The sequence below is a fragment of the Odocoileus virginianus genome, chromosome 7 (assembly GCF_023699985.2).
Source record: "Odocoileus virginianus isolate 20LAN1187 ecotype Illinois chromosome 7, Ovbor_1.2, whole genome shotgun sequence".
Classification (NCBI taxonomy): Eukaryota; Metazoa; Chordata; class Mammalia; order Artiodactyla; family Cervidae; genus Odocoileus; species Odocoileus virginianus.
Window position 1 is genome coordinate 5,451,241 of NC_069680.1, and position 13,393 is coordinate 5,464,633.

At 35.1% G+C, this 13,393-nt stretch overlaps 1 protein-coding gene and 1 long non-coding RNA gene across 9 annotated transcripts in view; one reads left to right on the forward strand and one right to left on the reverse strand.

The window, feature by feature from the left end:
• BTRC (beta-transducin repeat containing E3 ubiquitin protein ligase) overlaps positions 1 to 13,393 on the forward strand; it is a 180,768-nt gene that overhangs the window by 120,895 nt on the left and 46,480 nt on the right. The window lies entirely within an intron of this gene.
• LOC110139766 (uncharacterized) lies at positions 506 to 12,808 on the reverse strand. The gene is made up of 3 exons (XR_002314575.2): positions 12,727 to 12,808; positions 11,576 to 11,844; positions 506 to 584 (listed from the first exon to the last, which is right to left on the reverse strand). It is a non-coding gene; the product is annotated as an uncharacterized lncRNA (long non-coding RNA).

The following is a 13,393-nucleotide window of genomic DNA, read 5'->3' on the forward strand; positions in this document are numbered from 1 at the left end:
AAATGTTATCTACTTTCTTGTGCCAGCCCAACTCTTCATTGTTGTTAATTTGTGTCAAAACCAAGCTTATGAAATAAGTACAGGATTCTTCAAAATATCATGTTGCTGTGGGTATTATTGCGATAAATATTTACTTTCAGTATAAACATTTCCTTCTAGTGAAGCAAATGCCTCCTTGTTTGAATGGAGCTACATCAATAAACTGCAGTGCCTCTAATAAAGCCACTCAGTGTCTGAGTTTAACTAATGGCTGATTTTCATGGCTTTGACAGTGAGCTGTGTGCGTTATTTTCTCCTGATATTGTAAAAATAATGAGAGCAAATTAGAACAATCAGTTTACACAGATAGCTCCTGATTGGAGGCGATGGGCAATATGGCAGCAGGTAATCCATCTTCGGGCTCCTGTCACATTAACTTCAGCAGTGTGAAAAGATCAGGTGGGGTAAGCAGGGATCCTGCCCAATCGGAACACTGAAATTAATGAGAAGACCATTGTTCTGTGATCAACCTTTTAATTAGCAAGACTGGAAACAGAGGGAGTGATGAAGGCAACACCACAGCTGCACAGTGCCAGGCACAATTCCTGAAGAGGAAATGAAAAAAATAACTTTGGGTTTTACATCACACATTTGTTGCAGTATATACAGGCATTGTGGAGCTGGTTTGCAAACTTAAAGAAATACTACCTATACACTTGAAACTAATATAATGGTACATGCCAATTTTACTTCAACTCCAAGAAAGAAAGAAAAGGCTGCCTACTTTCCAAAGTATTGTCACAAATATGGTTGCTATATTAATGATTTATAGATTGTAATTCTATCAGGAGTCATTGAGAACTTTGATTACCAGTACACTTTCTCCAGCATTTCACTCTGGCTTTTAACCTTTAATTTTTTAAAAAAATCAAGTAACCAGAGAAATTAAAACTTAAAAAGGTCTACCTTGTCAGCCTCCCAACATTCCACCCCTCCAATATAGTTTTCCTTGCAAGTAGCATATGGGTTTTCTGATTTGGAGGACTTGTCATTTTTAATTGTTTATGAAAGGACCCTCATCCAGGCATAAGCTATGGCATGTTTAAATTTTGTTCCTTTCCTGATTCTGTTTATTAGGAAATTCACTGTTTGGTTTTTTTCACTGTGCCATTGATATCTTCGTGTGGGGGACTGTGTTACTTCAATTTATATAATTGAGAATTGAATATCAATGAATGGTGTCTACAAGAGGAAGAGGGAGAAAAAAATCCAGGTAGTAACTGAAACTAAAGGCTAGTTCATCCACTTAACGCTCACTTTTACTAAAACAGTAACCTTGTTAATCATCCCTAAAATATTAGGAAGTATGGTATAAGACTACGAAAGACATTAATGAGCCAGATTTTCTCTACCAAATCAGCGCCCATTTTCTTGGCTGCCTTTGGCAGCCTTTGGGAAAATAAACAAGGCAACCAGGATTTGCAGTATTTTAGAATTTGTATCTTAAGTTTAGTGGTTTACTGTAAAAGCAAGTAATATAGTTTATGTAAATGAATCCAGATATCTCCCAAAGATACATAAAATAAATTTGTTTTCTTGATATTAATAGTCAGTTGTTTTAGGGGCTCATTTAAAGTAATAATATGTAAAAACTAGTTAACAGGTACCCATCTGAGTATAGAATTAACAGAAAAGAGCCTATAGTATGAAATATTCAGGTTAGGTGTAAACTAATTTTTTTTATCATAGTTAATAGGACTTTTAACATAATATATATAACTAATGGAAATTCATTATTGCAACCCTATGATACTGTAGTTGCAGAATGAGTCCCTGATATTCTACTTCTTTGCAAAACTCATAGAACAAAGGCCCTTTACTTCCTCCTAGTGCCCATCTCCCTACCTTCTTTCCCCCTCTAAAAATCTTCAGTACTGCTCTTGCAATTCTGTCAGAAACTTGATTTTTTTTTTAACCAATAATGAGCTTTTCCTGAAAATATTCAGTAAGACTTAAATGTATCAGTATTTTAGAATCAGTCGCTTAATACTAAATAGTCTTTAGAACTTCCCCCCCTACATTGTCTAAGAGATCTATGCTACTATGTATATTAATATGTTAAAGCCCACTTGTTAGAATTTTGCATGATTATTTTTCTACATTCCTTAATCTAGAAGAGAGATTTTTATTCTTACACTTTTATGGATTTTTGTGGCTTTTCATTCTCCTTTCTCCTAGTTTGACAGTTCCAGAAGCCTAGGTTCATAAGCTCTCCATGAATAAGTACGTTCTTAGTCATATGGTGTAAATAGATCACTTATAAAGCTTATGAAACCCGAGCTCTCCTTTTGAACCTTTGAGTACTCATGAGCTCAGTATTCACACATGTAAAATTTTATTCTTGTGTCATGACTTCAGTTTCTTGTAAGGCAAATGAGCTATGAATTTAAATGACTGTACTAAGTTTCCATAAAAATTAAATTGTATTTTTCCATTTTGCTACATTTGTGGAATTCCGTCTGACCTAATGATCTTGCCATATTTGTTGTTGTTGTTAGAGCTCTCTTTCAGTAAGATTTATTTCCTAAGATCATTGTTAAAATAGATGTGGTTTTTTTTTTTTTTTGAGAGCATCTTGTTTTATTTGTTTATACTGGTAATAGCATAAATTTCTAACTGACTGAATGACCAGGAAACTCTCTTTTAATTTCCTTACAGAGACAGAGTTGCCAAGTCACCTTAAATTCTACTAATCCCAAATCTCAACAGTAAGGTTTTCTTTAGAGAAAATTTCATTAGTCTAGTCCTTTGGAGCTCACCTAATACTCCCTTATTTAAAGTTCTTATGTATGGAACCAGTTGTATCTCTGATGCTATGATAATCTTTCCTAAATTCCTCATCGCCCTCAGTTATTAGTTTGGGATATATTCCTACATATGGAATTTTTAAAGATCCATTTTCTTTTTCTTGTATCTTCAGAATGAAGATATTTATTTTTACTTTTGTACTACTCTATGCAAATGTAAATGCTTATTACTCAGTAATAATCACCTACCTTATAAATACTGGTCTTTAAAGGATTGAAGATGACCTCATGTCATTGGACTTAGTATCAGTGTGGTAACCTTAGTATGAGTCTGGTACAATCAGTTGAAGGTGGTAACCTTACCTTAGTAATTGTTTTATCAATAGAAATTGTTTTGGAATACAAATCTCATCTGAATCTATGTGTCAGGATTTACAGTGTAAACATATATTGGCAGTCCTTTTACACCAAGAACTTATTTTTCCTGGTTAAACTTGGTAATTAGTTTTATCAGTTTTTTTTTTTTAAATGTCCCTTCGAAGTCCAGGCTGTGTGTGATTATACTTCAGTAAATATTTTTTTTTGTAAGCATGCATGCTTTTAGACAGTTGGATGATTATAAAGACAGGATGAGGGTATATGAATTAACAGTTGGACTTTGAATCTCTTGTCTGTTTCAGACAGTAAAGAGGAGGCTTGGGACAATGAGTAATTAAGAAACAGGTTCATCAAAAGCAAATGAAGCAAAAAGCAAACAAACATGACTATTATTCTGTGTGTGTATGTGTATATAAAATCTCCCTAGGTATTCTCTAATGGAAAGGATAGAAGTTTTTGATAGTTAAGATTGACATATAAATATATGTAAGAAGCACTTGCTCACGTGGAGCACTAAGACCATGATAAACAGAAATGTTTAAATATTTCTAGAAGAATGAACATAAATTTAATTATGTTTTATACCTCGGACATCACTTCTTTAACTTTATCCACATTTTCTTGGAATATCTAATAGCATAAGAAATTTAATTGTAAAGATTAAAAGAAATAAGAAACAAAACTTGGGAGCAAGCCTAAAGGGAAATATAGAGAAAACCGTGTTTAAAGAGAGATGGTTCCTACAGTGTTAACTATGGAGTGTGTAGCGTGACTCTGTAATGGAATATCATGGCAGGGGGTATAATACTGTAAATAAGATGAATATGCCACTTGTGGATTAATGGGCAACCTAAAGAGTGGCTTTATTTACATCTATTTGTGAGGTTCATTTCCAGTTTGTGTATTTTTTCTTATGGTTGGCGTACTTAAAAACCTGACGGATTAGGGAACTTTAAAAAAAAATCAGTTTCTAAGAGACTCAGATGTATAGAACAGACTTGTGGACTCTGGGAGAAGGCGAGGGTGGGATGTTTCAAGAGAACAGCATTGAAACATGTATATTATCTAGGGTGAAACAGATCACCAGCCCAGGTTGGGTGCATGAGACAAGTGCTCGGGCATGGGAAGACCCAGAGGGATCGGGTGGAGAGGGAGGTGGGAGGGGGGACTGGGATGGGGAATACATGTAAATCCATGGCTAATTCATTTCAATCTATAACAAAAACTACTGTAATGATGTAAAGTAATTAGCCTCCAACTAATAAAAATAAATGGAAAAAAAAATGGCTCACTGAGAATATGGGTCATCTGTGATGGAAAAAGCTCTACTATCTCTGGAAAATAATAAAGCATGCCATTTTCTTAAAAAAAAAAATAAATAAAGGGAGTATGCTTTGACCTAAAAAAAAAAAAAAAATCAGTTTCCTTGAATCTTAATATGTGTGGGTTTGGGGCTTCTTTTTTTGGTAGGATTAGTATAGTGTTGTTTGTTTTTTTGTTTTTTTACTTCAAATTTGATAGGTTGAAGGAATTTTCTTTTTCCTCTAGGTAATTAGAGAAGAGGTAGGTTCTGAATATAAGTCCAAGAAATATAACTATTTTTTATGTCTTACATTTTGATAGGGGATAGGTATAGACATCATATTACAGACCATAGTAGATTTCATTTGCAATAATAAAAGGATATGGGAAATTTGAATACATCTAGCCTGGACACTGTAGGAGCCACTGTCTCAACATTATAACATGAGAACATTGCAGTAAAAGTAGATCCTAAGTGAGAGCTTTATATAACTAATTTTTAAAATTTGTTTTATTGAAGTTTAGTTTATTTACAAGTTTGTGTTAATTTCTGCTCTATAGCAAAGTGATCCAGTTATACATAAATATACATTCTTTTTCATATTCTTTTCCATTATGGGTTATCACAGGATATTGAAAATAGTTCCTTGTGCTATATAGTAGGACCTTGTTTATTCATTCTATATATAATTGTTTGCTTATGCGAGTAATCTTTTAGTCAGCTATTTAGGTTGCTCTTGGCTTCCAATTAATGCTATTATTTAGTTCTCTTGAAACTTCAGAAGTTTGAATTTTAGAGTTTTTACTCTGCTTCTCCTCAATTGAAAATATATGGTAGAAGTTACCTATAAAAGGCAAATTGTATGCAAAAATAAATTGCCTTCAATGTAGAGTTTTAGTAGAATTAATTTTAACTTGCAGAAGGTAGATTCTCAACTTATATTTGTTGAGTCTGATATATAGTATTTAAAGTATTAAAATCCAGAGATTATGTCATCAGATTTGACAGCCTTTTGCACCATTATTTATTGAATGTTTACAATGTGCCAGACACTAAGGGTTAAGAGTTTTATATACACTCTAACTCGAATCCCGATAATGATCTCATTAAGCAAACACAGCCCCATTTTATATACAGATTAACTATAACTGAGAAGTATTAAGCAATTTGCCCAAGATATGTTGCAAAACTAGAATCTGAACCCAGACTATCTGACCCCATGTCTGTGTGCTTTCAGTCACTGTGTTTAGTGTTTTAGTACATAGAAATTAGGCCAGATGAAGCAAATGTGTGGGGATTTTCTAAAAAGTTTTCTGTGGTGCCTATTAAGTGTTAGCAATTTATTAACAAGTAGCCATGATTTGGAAAACACAGAAGTATGCAAATTGGTTCTGTAAAATCATGATACAGTAATACATTTTAGGTTTGGGTTCTCCTCTTAAACTTACAGTGCTGATATTTTCCTTTTCAGCATTCCATATGAGATAAAAATTTAAAATATGTCAATTAGCAACCACAAAAAAAGTAGAACTATTAAGTGAACCTTGTAATCTCCTCTTACTATCTGGGCTTTTCTTTTCAGGCTTTTGATTGTGTGTAATAAAACTGTTGCTTAATTAATGCCAGGGTTCTGAGGCCTTTGGATGCCACGAAAGAGAGTGAAGTGTAGAAACCAAGAGGCAGCATCAAATAGCTTTTCTGTTGTGTTAATTTAGATCTGTCATTCTTGTTCTAGTTCATGATATATGGCTCCCAGCAGATACTAGGTGAATTAAAAGAGAAGCAGTAGTGGATCCTATCTTAGGAAAAACAACTCATGATTGAAGCTCTCAGTAGCTTAATGAATCACTGTTTTCAGATAATATTTCACCCCTAGTTTGAGCTGCCCTTGGAGTGAATGTGGCCATGTTATGTGACCAGCAGACATGATGCAAAACCAAAGTAGTGGTAACTTGGCATCGTGACTTTGTGGTGGTATGTGCAGGAAAGATCAGTGCTGACATCCATGCCATACTATCTTTGGCAGAGCAGTGCTTGTGTGTAACCAGAGCATGAGAGAGGAACTCGTACTGACTTATATTAATCTCCATTTAAAATGCTAACAAAAAAAATGATAAAAATTTCCCTTGGAAATTGCTAAAGTTTCCTATGACTTTAGACATACTTTTTGAGAGATCTGTATGCTAAAAAAGGTTTATAGGAAATATTTCTTATTATAGCTCAAAAATGTTGTTTCTTAACTTTAGTATGCAGGATAATGAATAACACATAATAGTCTTGGCTAAAATGAGTATACTTTAAGATAATTCTTTATATTCTCTATTTTTAATTCTCTCCTTGATTCAAGGAACTTATTAATTAACTGGTTTTCTATGTGTATTAATTTTAACCAGAGTGTTGATAAACAGTGTTTCTTTCAGGGAGGGGAAGATTTAAAATCCAACAATGAAAAATGAAGCCCCTTTTATTTCTGGCTACATTCCCAGATGGTGTGTATTATTATCATTGAACTTTCAGAGACTGCTCAAATTCTGCCTGAAATGTGTAGGATTGCAACATCATAACTAAATTATACTTTCTGGCATATCCAAACATGAAACAGACATTCCTGAGTGGAAACATTGATAACATAATTTCCATTGGTTAAGATTTCTGTGGAGAAGGGAGTTTACAAGCATGGGAAAAGAATACAGGCTAATTTGAATAGCCTCTATTGTCCAGGGGGTTATTTAATGCTAATAAATACTTGTTTTAGAATGGATGGAACTGGGTTAAGTGTTTACAGCCAAACCTTCCTCTTCTCCTCCACTGAAGAGCAGGGTTCTCCTAACACTGACCTACTTTGCTCTTATCTGGTACTATACATACAATGGTTGTGAAGCCATGAAGAGAAAAATTGATGAAGATTAGAAGAATTTTTTAGTAGGAAGTGCTTGGTAGCATGCTTCTTTGTTGGTGAGACATAAATGTTGCCACAAATTATGAATAAATGCTCCAAATTCTCTAATATTATAGCAGTTATAACCATTTTTAAGCCTCCTTTCTAAGTAGATATTTCTCTCCTGGCTTTCTGTATTATGAACTTTACAAAACTGGCTTAGGCAGCCTATTAATTATTCATACCATAGCAACAATTAAAGCAAATTAAAAATAAAAATCGCCATATTGCATTTAACCGTGGGCAGCACCAAACTGTGTCAGCTCTGTAAGGGCCTGTGATGTTTCCTTAGTTAAAAGTGCTAGAGGGAGCTCTAACCTTGTTCAGAGTAGTGGCATATGGGAACAGTTGTCTGTATGTGGCCAAAGGGTCGTAAGTGAAAATAGAGGCTAAAGCTGTGCCTTGGCAAAATTGTAAATCTTTTTTATAGGAAAAAAAAAAATCTTTTTTATAGAACTCCCTGTTTCCTTTATATCAGAAAATAAGGGTTAGGGCTATGTATCTGTAACCAAACAGGACTTTATCCACCCTTATTTCTCTTTTTATGAATACAATAAGTTGTTTCCAATACAGTATTCAGGAGAACCCTGAGTTTGGCTGAGCAAATTTTCACAAAGTGAACATATCTGTGTAACCACTAGCAAGATTAAAAAAAGGAAGAGGAGGAAAGGAAAAAACCCGTACCAGAAACCCATTCCTGCCTTCTTTGTCATTCCCCTCCCAAGGCTAGCCATTCTCCTCACTGCTTAACATCATGTGTTAGTTTTGCCTGGCTTTGAACTTTGTGTGAATGGAGTCATACAGTGTATATTCTTTACTGTCTAACTTACTTCCCTAAACGTAATGTTTTTGAGAATCATATTATTGCATATAGCTGTAATTTATTTATTTTCGTTGATGTGTAGTATGTCATTATGTATATATACCAAATATATGTGTCCATTCAGATTTTGATAACTGCAGAATTTTTTGGTATTTATCTTTTGGTCAGTATGTGCAATGAATACATGTATTCTGTTGTGTGTGTCACTAGGAGGGAAATTAGAATTTCCTGACTGGTGGTACCAATTTATACTCTCTCCAGCAGTTAATGAGAGTTCCATTAGGCACTTACACATAGGAAGTCCTCAATATATTTGTTTAAATGAGATAACTCAGTACACACAAAAATTCCCTAAGTTGTAGTTTTCTCACCCAGAGCCTTTGAGCTGTTCTTACAGTCTAATCACATCTTAAATTTTCTTTTTTTCTTCACAGTTCTATCCCCAATCACATCAGCTAATGGTGGCCAGACAAGTTAGCATATTTTAAAATATTCCAATTCATATTTCCCTTTCCTGGGGAATTTGGTATGGAGTTTCAGTTAAAATTTTACTTTCAAAGTTTGACGGGCAGGTCCTGATACAGGCTGAATTGCTGAGATGGTCTCTACATACCAGCAAATGGTAACAATTACCTTCATTAGGCATTTATGTGCCAGACCCTGTGCTTAGTGTTTTATACATAGCTTCCTTTATTACAGCAGCTAATATATCACTTTGTCCTTGAGGACACTTGATGGCCTTTGGAATCTGACAGAAAAAGGTGTCTCAGGTAGAGCCGGCTGTGGGCTATAAGGCTGAAAATTAAACCAGCAGAGAGCAGCAGCCATCAGATCATGACCACTATAATCTTGATAGAAAGCATTAAGAGGATCCCAGTAATTTTTTCATATCTATTTGCAGACTCTTCATGTAGCCCTACTATTTTGATTTGGCCCTAAATGAGACAAACTGATGTATTAAATTGATAAAATATTTTATCTCCTTGTGAAATAAAGGAATTTTTAATAGGTACATTTATTTCTTTACAATTTTCTTGAACACCTTAAATACCAGGAACTATAGAGGAAGATGGAGAAGGAAATGGCAACCCATTCCAGTATTCTTGCCTGGAGAATCCTGTGGACAGAGGAGCCTGGTGGGCTACTGTCCATGGGGTCGCACAGAGTCAGACACGACTGAAGCAACTCAGCATGCATGCATGCATGCATGCATGCACTGGAGAAGGAAATGGCAACCCACTCCTGTGTTCTTGCCTGGAGAATCCCAGGGACAGAGGAGCCTGGTGGGCTGCCGTCTGTGGGGTCGCACAGAGTCAGACACGACTGAAGCAACTTAGCAGCAGCATAGAGGAAGATGGATGGGGAAATAAGAGAGTGAATTATGAAAGAAATGAGGCACATTGAGACACAAAGTGTCACGATATCATTAAGTCTTCACATCTGTGTCAGCCCTGAGAAAAGTTACACCATAAAGTTTTAAATTCTTAACTATGGAATATTTTAGCCTCCAGTAAAGTAAAAGAATAATAAGGTTACCTGTGTAACAGTCACATTCAGAATGATAGCATTTCTTTGCATTAAAAGCTCAATTGTTGCAGGAAAGTTTGACTTACTCTTGGGATTTTGGAATATATTGCTTGACTGAATAATATTATGAAGAATACTTCTTTTTGCTTGAGGTGTGTGTTCCTAAACTCTGATATGTTAGTTTTTTAGTAAGAAAATGTGAAGAATGATTCTCTTTGTAAATGTATTCCCTCAGCTCTATTTTAATTTACATGGAACTGAACCGTAAACTCAAAATATAAAAGCCAGACTGAGCCTCAGATTATTCCATCCACCCACTCATTTTATAGAGGAGATCCCAAACAGTAGAGACTTAGCCAAGATTACATAGCTAATTAGTGATGGGACTAGGCCACCGTGCTGTCTAACTTTTGCCGTTTACATGTGACTCAACTATAAGAGAACTTTTTGTAGTGGTTTGTTTCCAAAGCATGAAATTTCCAAAGCCTCTGTTTATTCCTTAAACAGAAATTGGAAGTAGACTGCATTTGGCTCGTAGGAAAACTTCACTGAAAAAAGTTGTTATCCTTGCGTTTCATATTTATAGTGCTGCATGTGAGCTTAAGCCACACCTAGGTGAAGTGAAAAATTGGGTAGTAAACCAGGAAGTGTCTTTATATAAACTATTTCATCCTTTAAGAAAAGCCAAGTTTTGCAAAGAAAAGACCACAGTTCTATTTCTTAAACAAGCTTGTAAACAGTGTGGAAGTAACTATCTTCCTGATTTTCATTTTCTCATCCCACCTCCACTCTTAGTAAACAAATGCAAAATCCCTGGTAGAGATTTGTTCCGTTTAGAAAAAGAAAATTTTTTGTGACACTCAAGATTCAGTATTTTCTCCAGAACACCAAAAATCTGCAGTCTCTGGCCCATGAAACCCCACAAAAATAGTACCCATGTGGGGGAAATATAAATAACCTTCAGACAAAAATCACAGAGTAATCGTTTTTCTGCTAATTTTTGAAAAAAAAGGAGGATAAGTGCTGTTGACAGCTGGAATTTCAGTCTGGTTTCTGCCCTCTCTCTCTTGGCTGATGACTAAAATGAAGTACAAAGTCTAAAGGAAGCAAAAGGTACTCTATACCCTACAGGATGGAGGAATCATCCTGTATTTACTGTAGAAATCAGAAAAGTGAATTTTCAAAATTAGGGTACTGTGTTGAGAATCTTGTTACCATGCTAATAACTTCCTTATTGTTTTTCCCTCACTAGATTTGAGTGTTGTGGGAGTGTTTTGGCAATTGTTCTGAAAGATTGAAAATGAAAAAAAAAAGTCAATGTTCAAATGTCTTTTATTTCATATCATGAAACATATTTCGAAGTCTTTCTTTTGCTCTTTCCAATCTTCCCCAATTGTTAAATGTCACTCATTGTAAGTAATTTTACTCTCATTCTTGAATTTTTACATAGTAATATTTTATGTATTTTTTTACATTAAAATGTTGAAACTAATCTTAGAAAACTGTGGATTAGAGTATTTACTGACAAAGCATCAATGTAGTGATAGTAGCATTCTTATTGGTAAGAGAAGGTCCAAAATATCAGTTTAGAAAAACTATACACTTAACACAACAACTGCATTTTGCAGTCTGGTCTGAAATCTAGTAACTTCTGTGAATTTGAGCAAGTTATTTTGATCACCTCTGCTTAACAAAAAAAAAAAGCAGATGCTGCATCCAAACTAAGCCTTTTCTGGATAAATTAAGAAGACAATTACCCACGTATTCCAGAGAGAAATGTCTTTTGTCCCTTGATGCTCCAAGGGTTATTAAAGTTTTACCTGCAGATAACCAAGACTTCCAGAAGTTACAAGTCATTTACTTCATTCACTGCAGCTAAGAGAGGCCTGTGCTGCTGCCTCGTAGGATTATTTCTTGCTGCATTTAGCATGCATTAACAAGCATTTGGAAGGAGTTGAATTTCTTCTAGAAAGCTGAGTTGGTTTCTTGAGATCCTATCCCAAAAAGCCTTGTATTTTCTTAATCCAGGTTTTGGATGTAACTTCTCAAAGGCTTTCTTCAGGAGCAAGTTTTACCAAGTCATTGAGACCTTTTTATTGGACAAAAAAATGTAAAGGATTAGTGCACAAAGAGGAAGAGGATAGTTTTTTCTTCTTTATTTTAAATTAACTGTATTTTCCTGTGTCCTTTTTAATTGCATTTTAAGTGTGTCTCTGTGTTTCTCTCTGGCAGCCATTGCCTCTGTCATTCCGTGTTATTTATTGGTAGAACTTAGCTTTCTGATGTTAAAATAAAGGGAGGATATGAGGGGGAAGTCAGGGAGAAGACTCTTAGTTAAAACTTTCTCCATCACAGGAATTTTATTTTGGTACTTATTAACATTATTTAACATCCAGATAAGCAACCTCTATCTGAGGAAGTTTACAGAAAGAGCAACAAGATTCCAGACAGTTAAACTTTATTACTCTGCCTGAAACATTAAGTAGCAGTTTAGAAAAATAGTTTTTCATCCCCTCTCCCTCTTGATGTTTATTGTGTGGGAGAGGACCTTTTCGCCTGACAGGCATATTGTTTTTCTTAGGGCAGGTGAACTTAGTAATGCTAGGCCCCTTTTGCATTTGGTTATATTTATTCCTTTTCCCCTCATCTCTCTTCATCTCATACCTACTTTCTGTCTCTCCCTCCATCTCTTCCCTAGCCCCTGACCTCTTTCCCCTTAGCCATTTCTTCCTACCCATGCCTAACCTTTTCTTTTCTTTCCCGTCTCTCTCCTACCCACTCTCTACCCATCCCCAGTCAATTTCATCCCTCTCCTTGTTCACCTTTCCTCTCTTCCTTGCTCACTGCCATCTCCCTCCTTCCCTTCCCTTTCTTCTCACCCTTCCCCATCCTTCTCACTCCTCCTCACCCCCTCCCTCCTTTCTCCTCCTCTTCCTCCTATCCCCTGCTTCCTACACCTCCAGTCACTTACAATTCTGTATCCTATGGGATCAGATCTTGACTTCTTTGAGGTGTTCAGCAAAGGAGATAAATTTTGCCTACTCTGATTGCTTTGATGTCATAGAGAGAGAATTCTCTAGGTGACATAGAAACACTCTCTCAATCAAATAATGCACTAATAATTTATTTAGACCAGAAAGATATATACCCACCAAAATGTGCATATTATTTGTTGATGATGGAAATTATGGGCCATTTTTGTGTTCTCTGTGCTTCTGTATTTTTCATATTTTCTAAAGTTTGTTATAAATGCTGTTTTTTTTTAATCAGTCTTTCTTTGCTTGACCCCCATAATCCTTATTTAAAGAAAGTAAAAACCAAAAAAAAAAAAAGGAATCAAATTTGATCCTCTGCTGAATGTGAATTTGCTGTTTTAATGTCAGTCTTCCTTTCAACTTTCAAAATGGTGGCCCCTTGATTGCAGCATGAAGCCTTCAGCTTTTGAGGCTAACATATCAGATAATGGATTTTAAAAACTATCTCACAAGTTAGGTTTAAACTCATAAGTCCTGTAAGACCTTTTGTGCCTTTCTCTACTTTTCCTAGAATTTAGTTCATATTTTGTTTTATTGGTAATATTTCTGTAATGGGAGGGTGGTCAGTATAACAGACTTAGCAATTTACATACAGATTTGTTT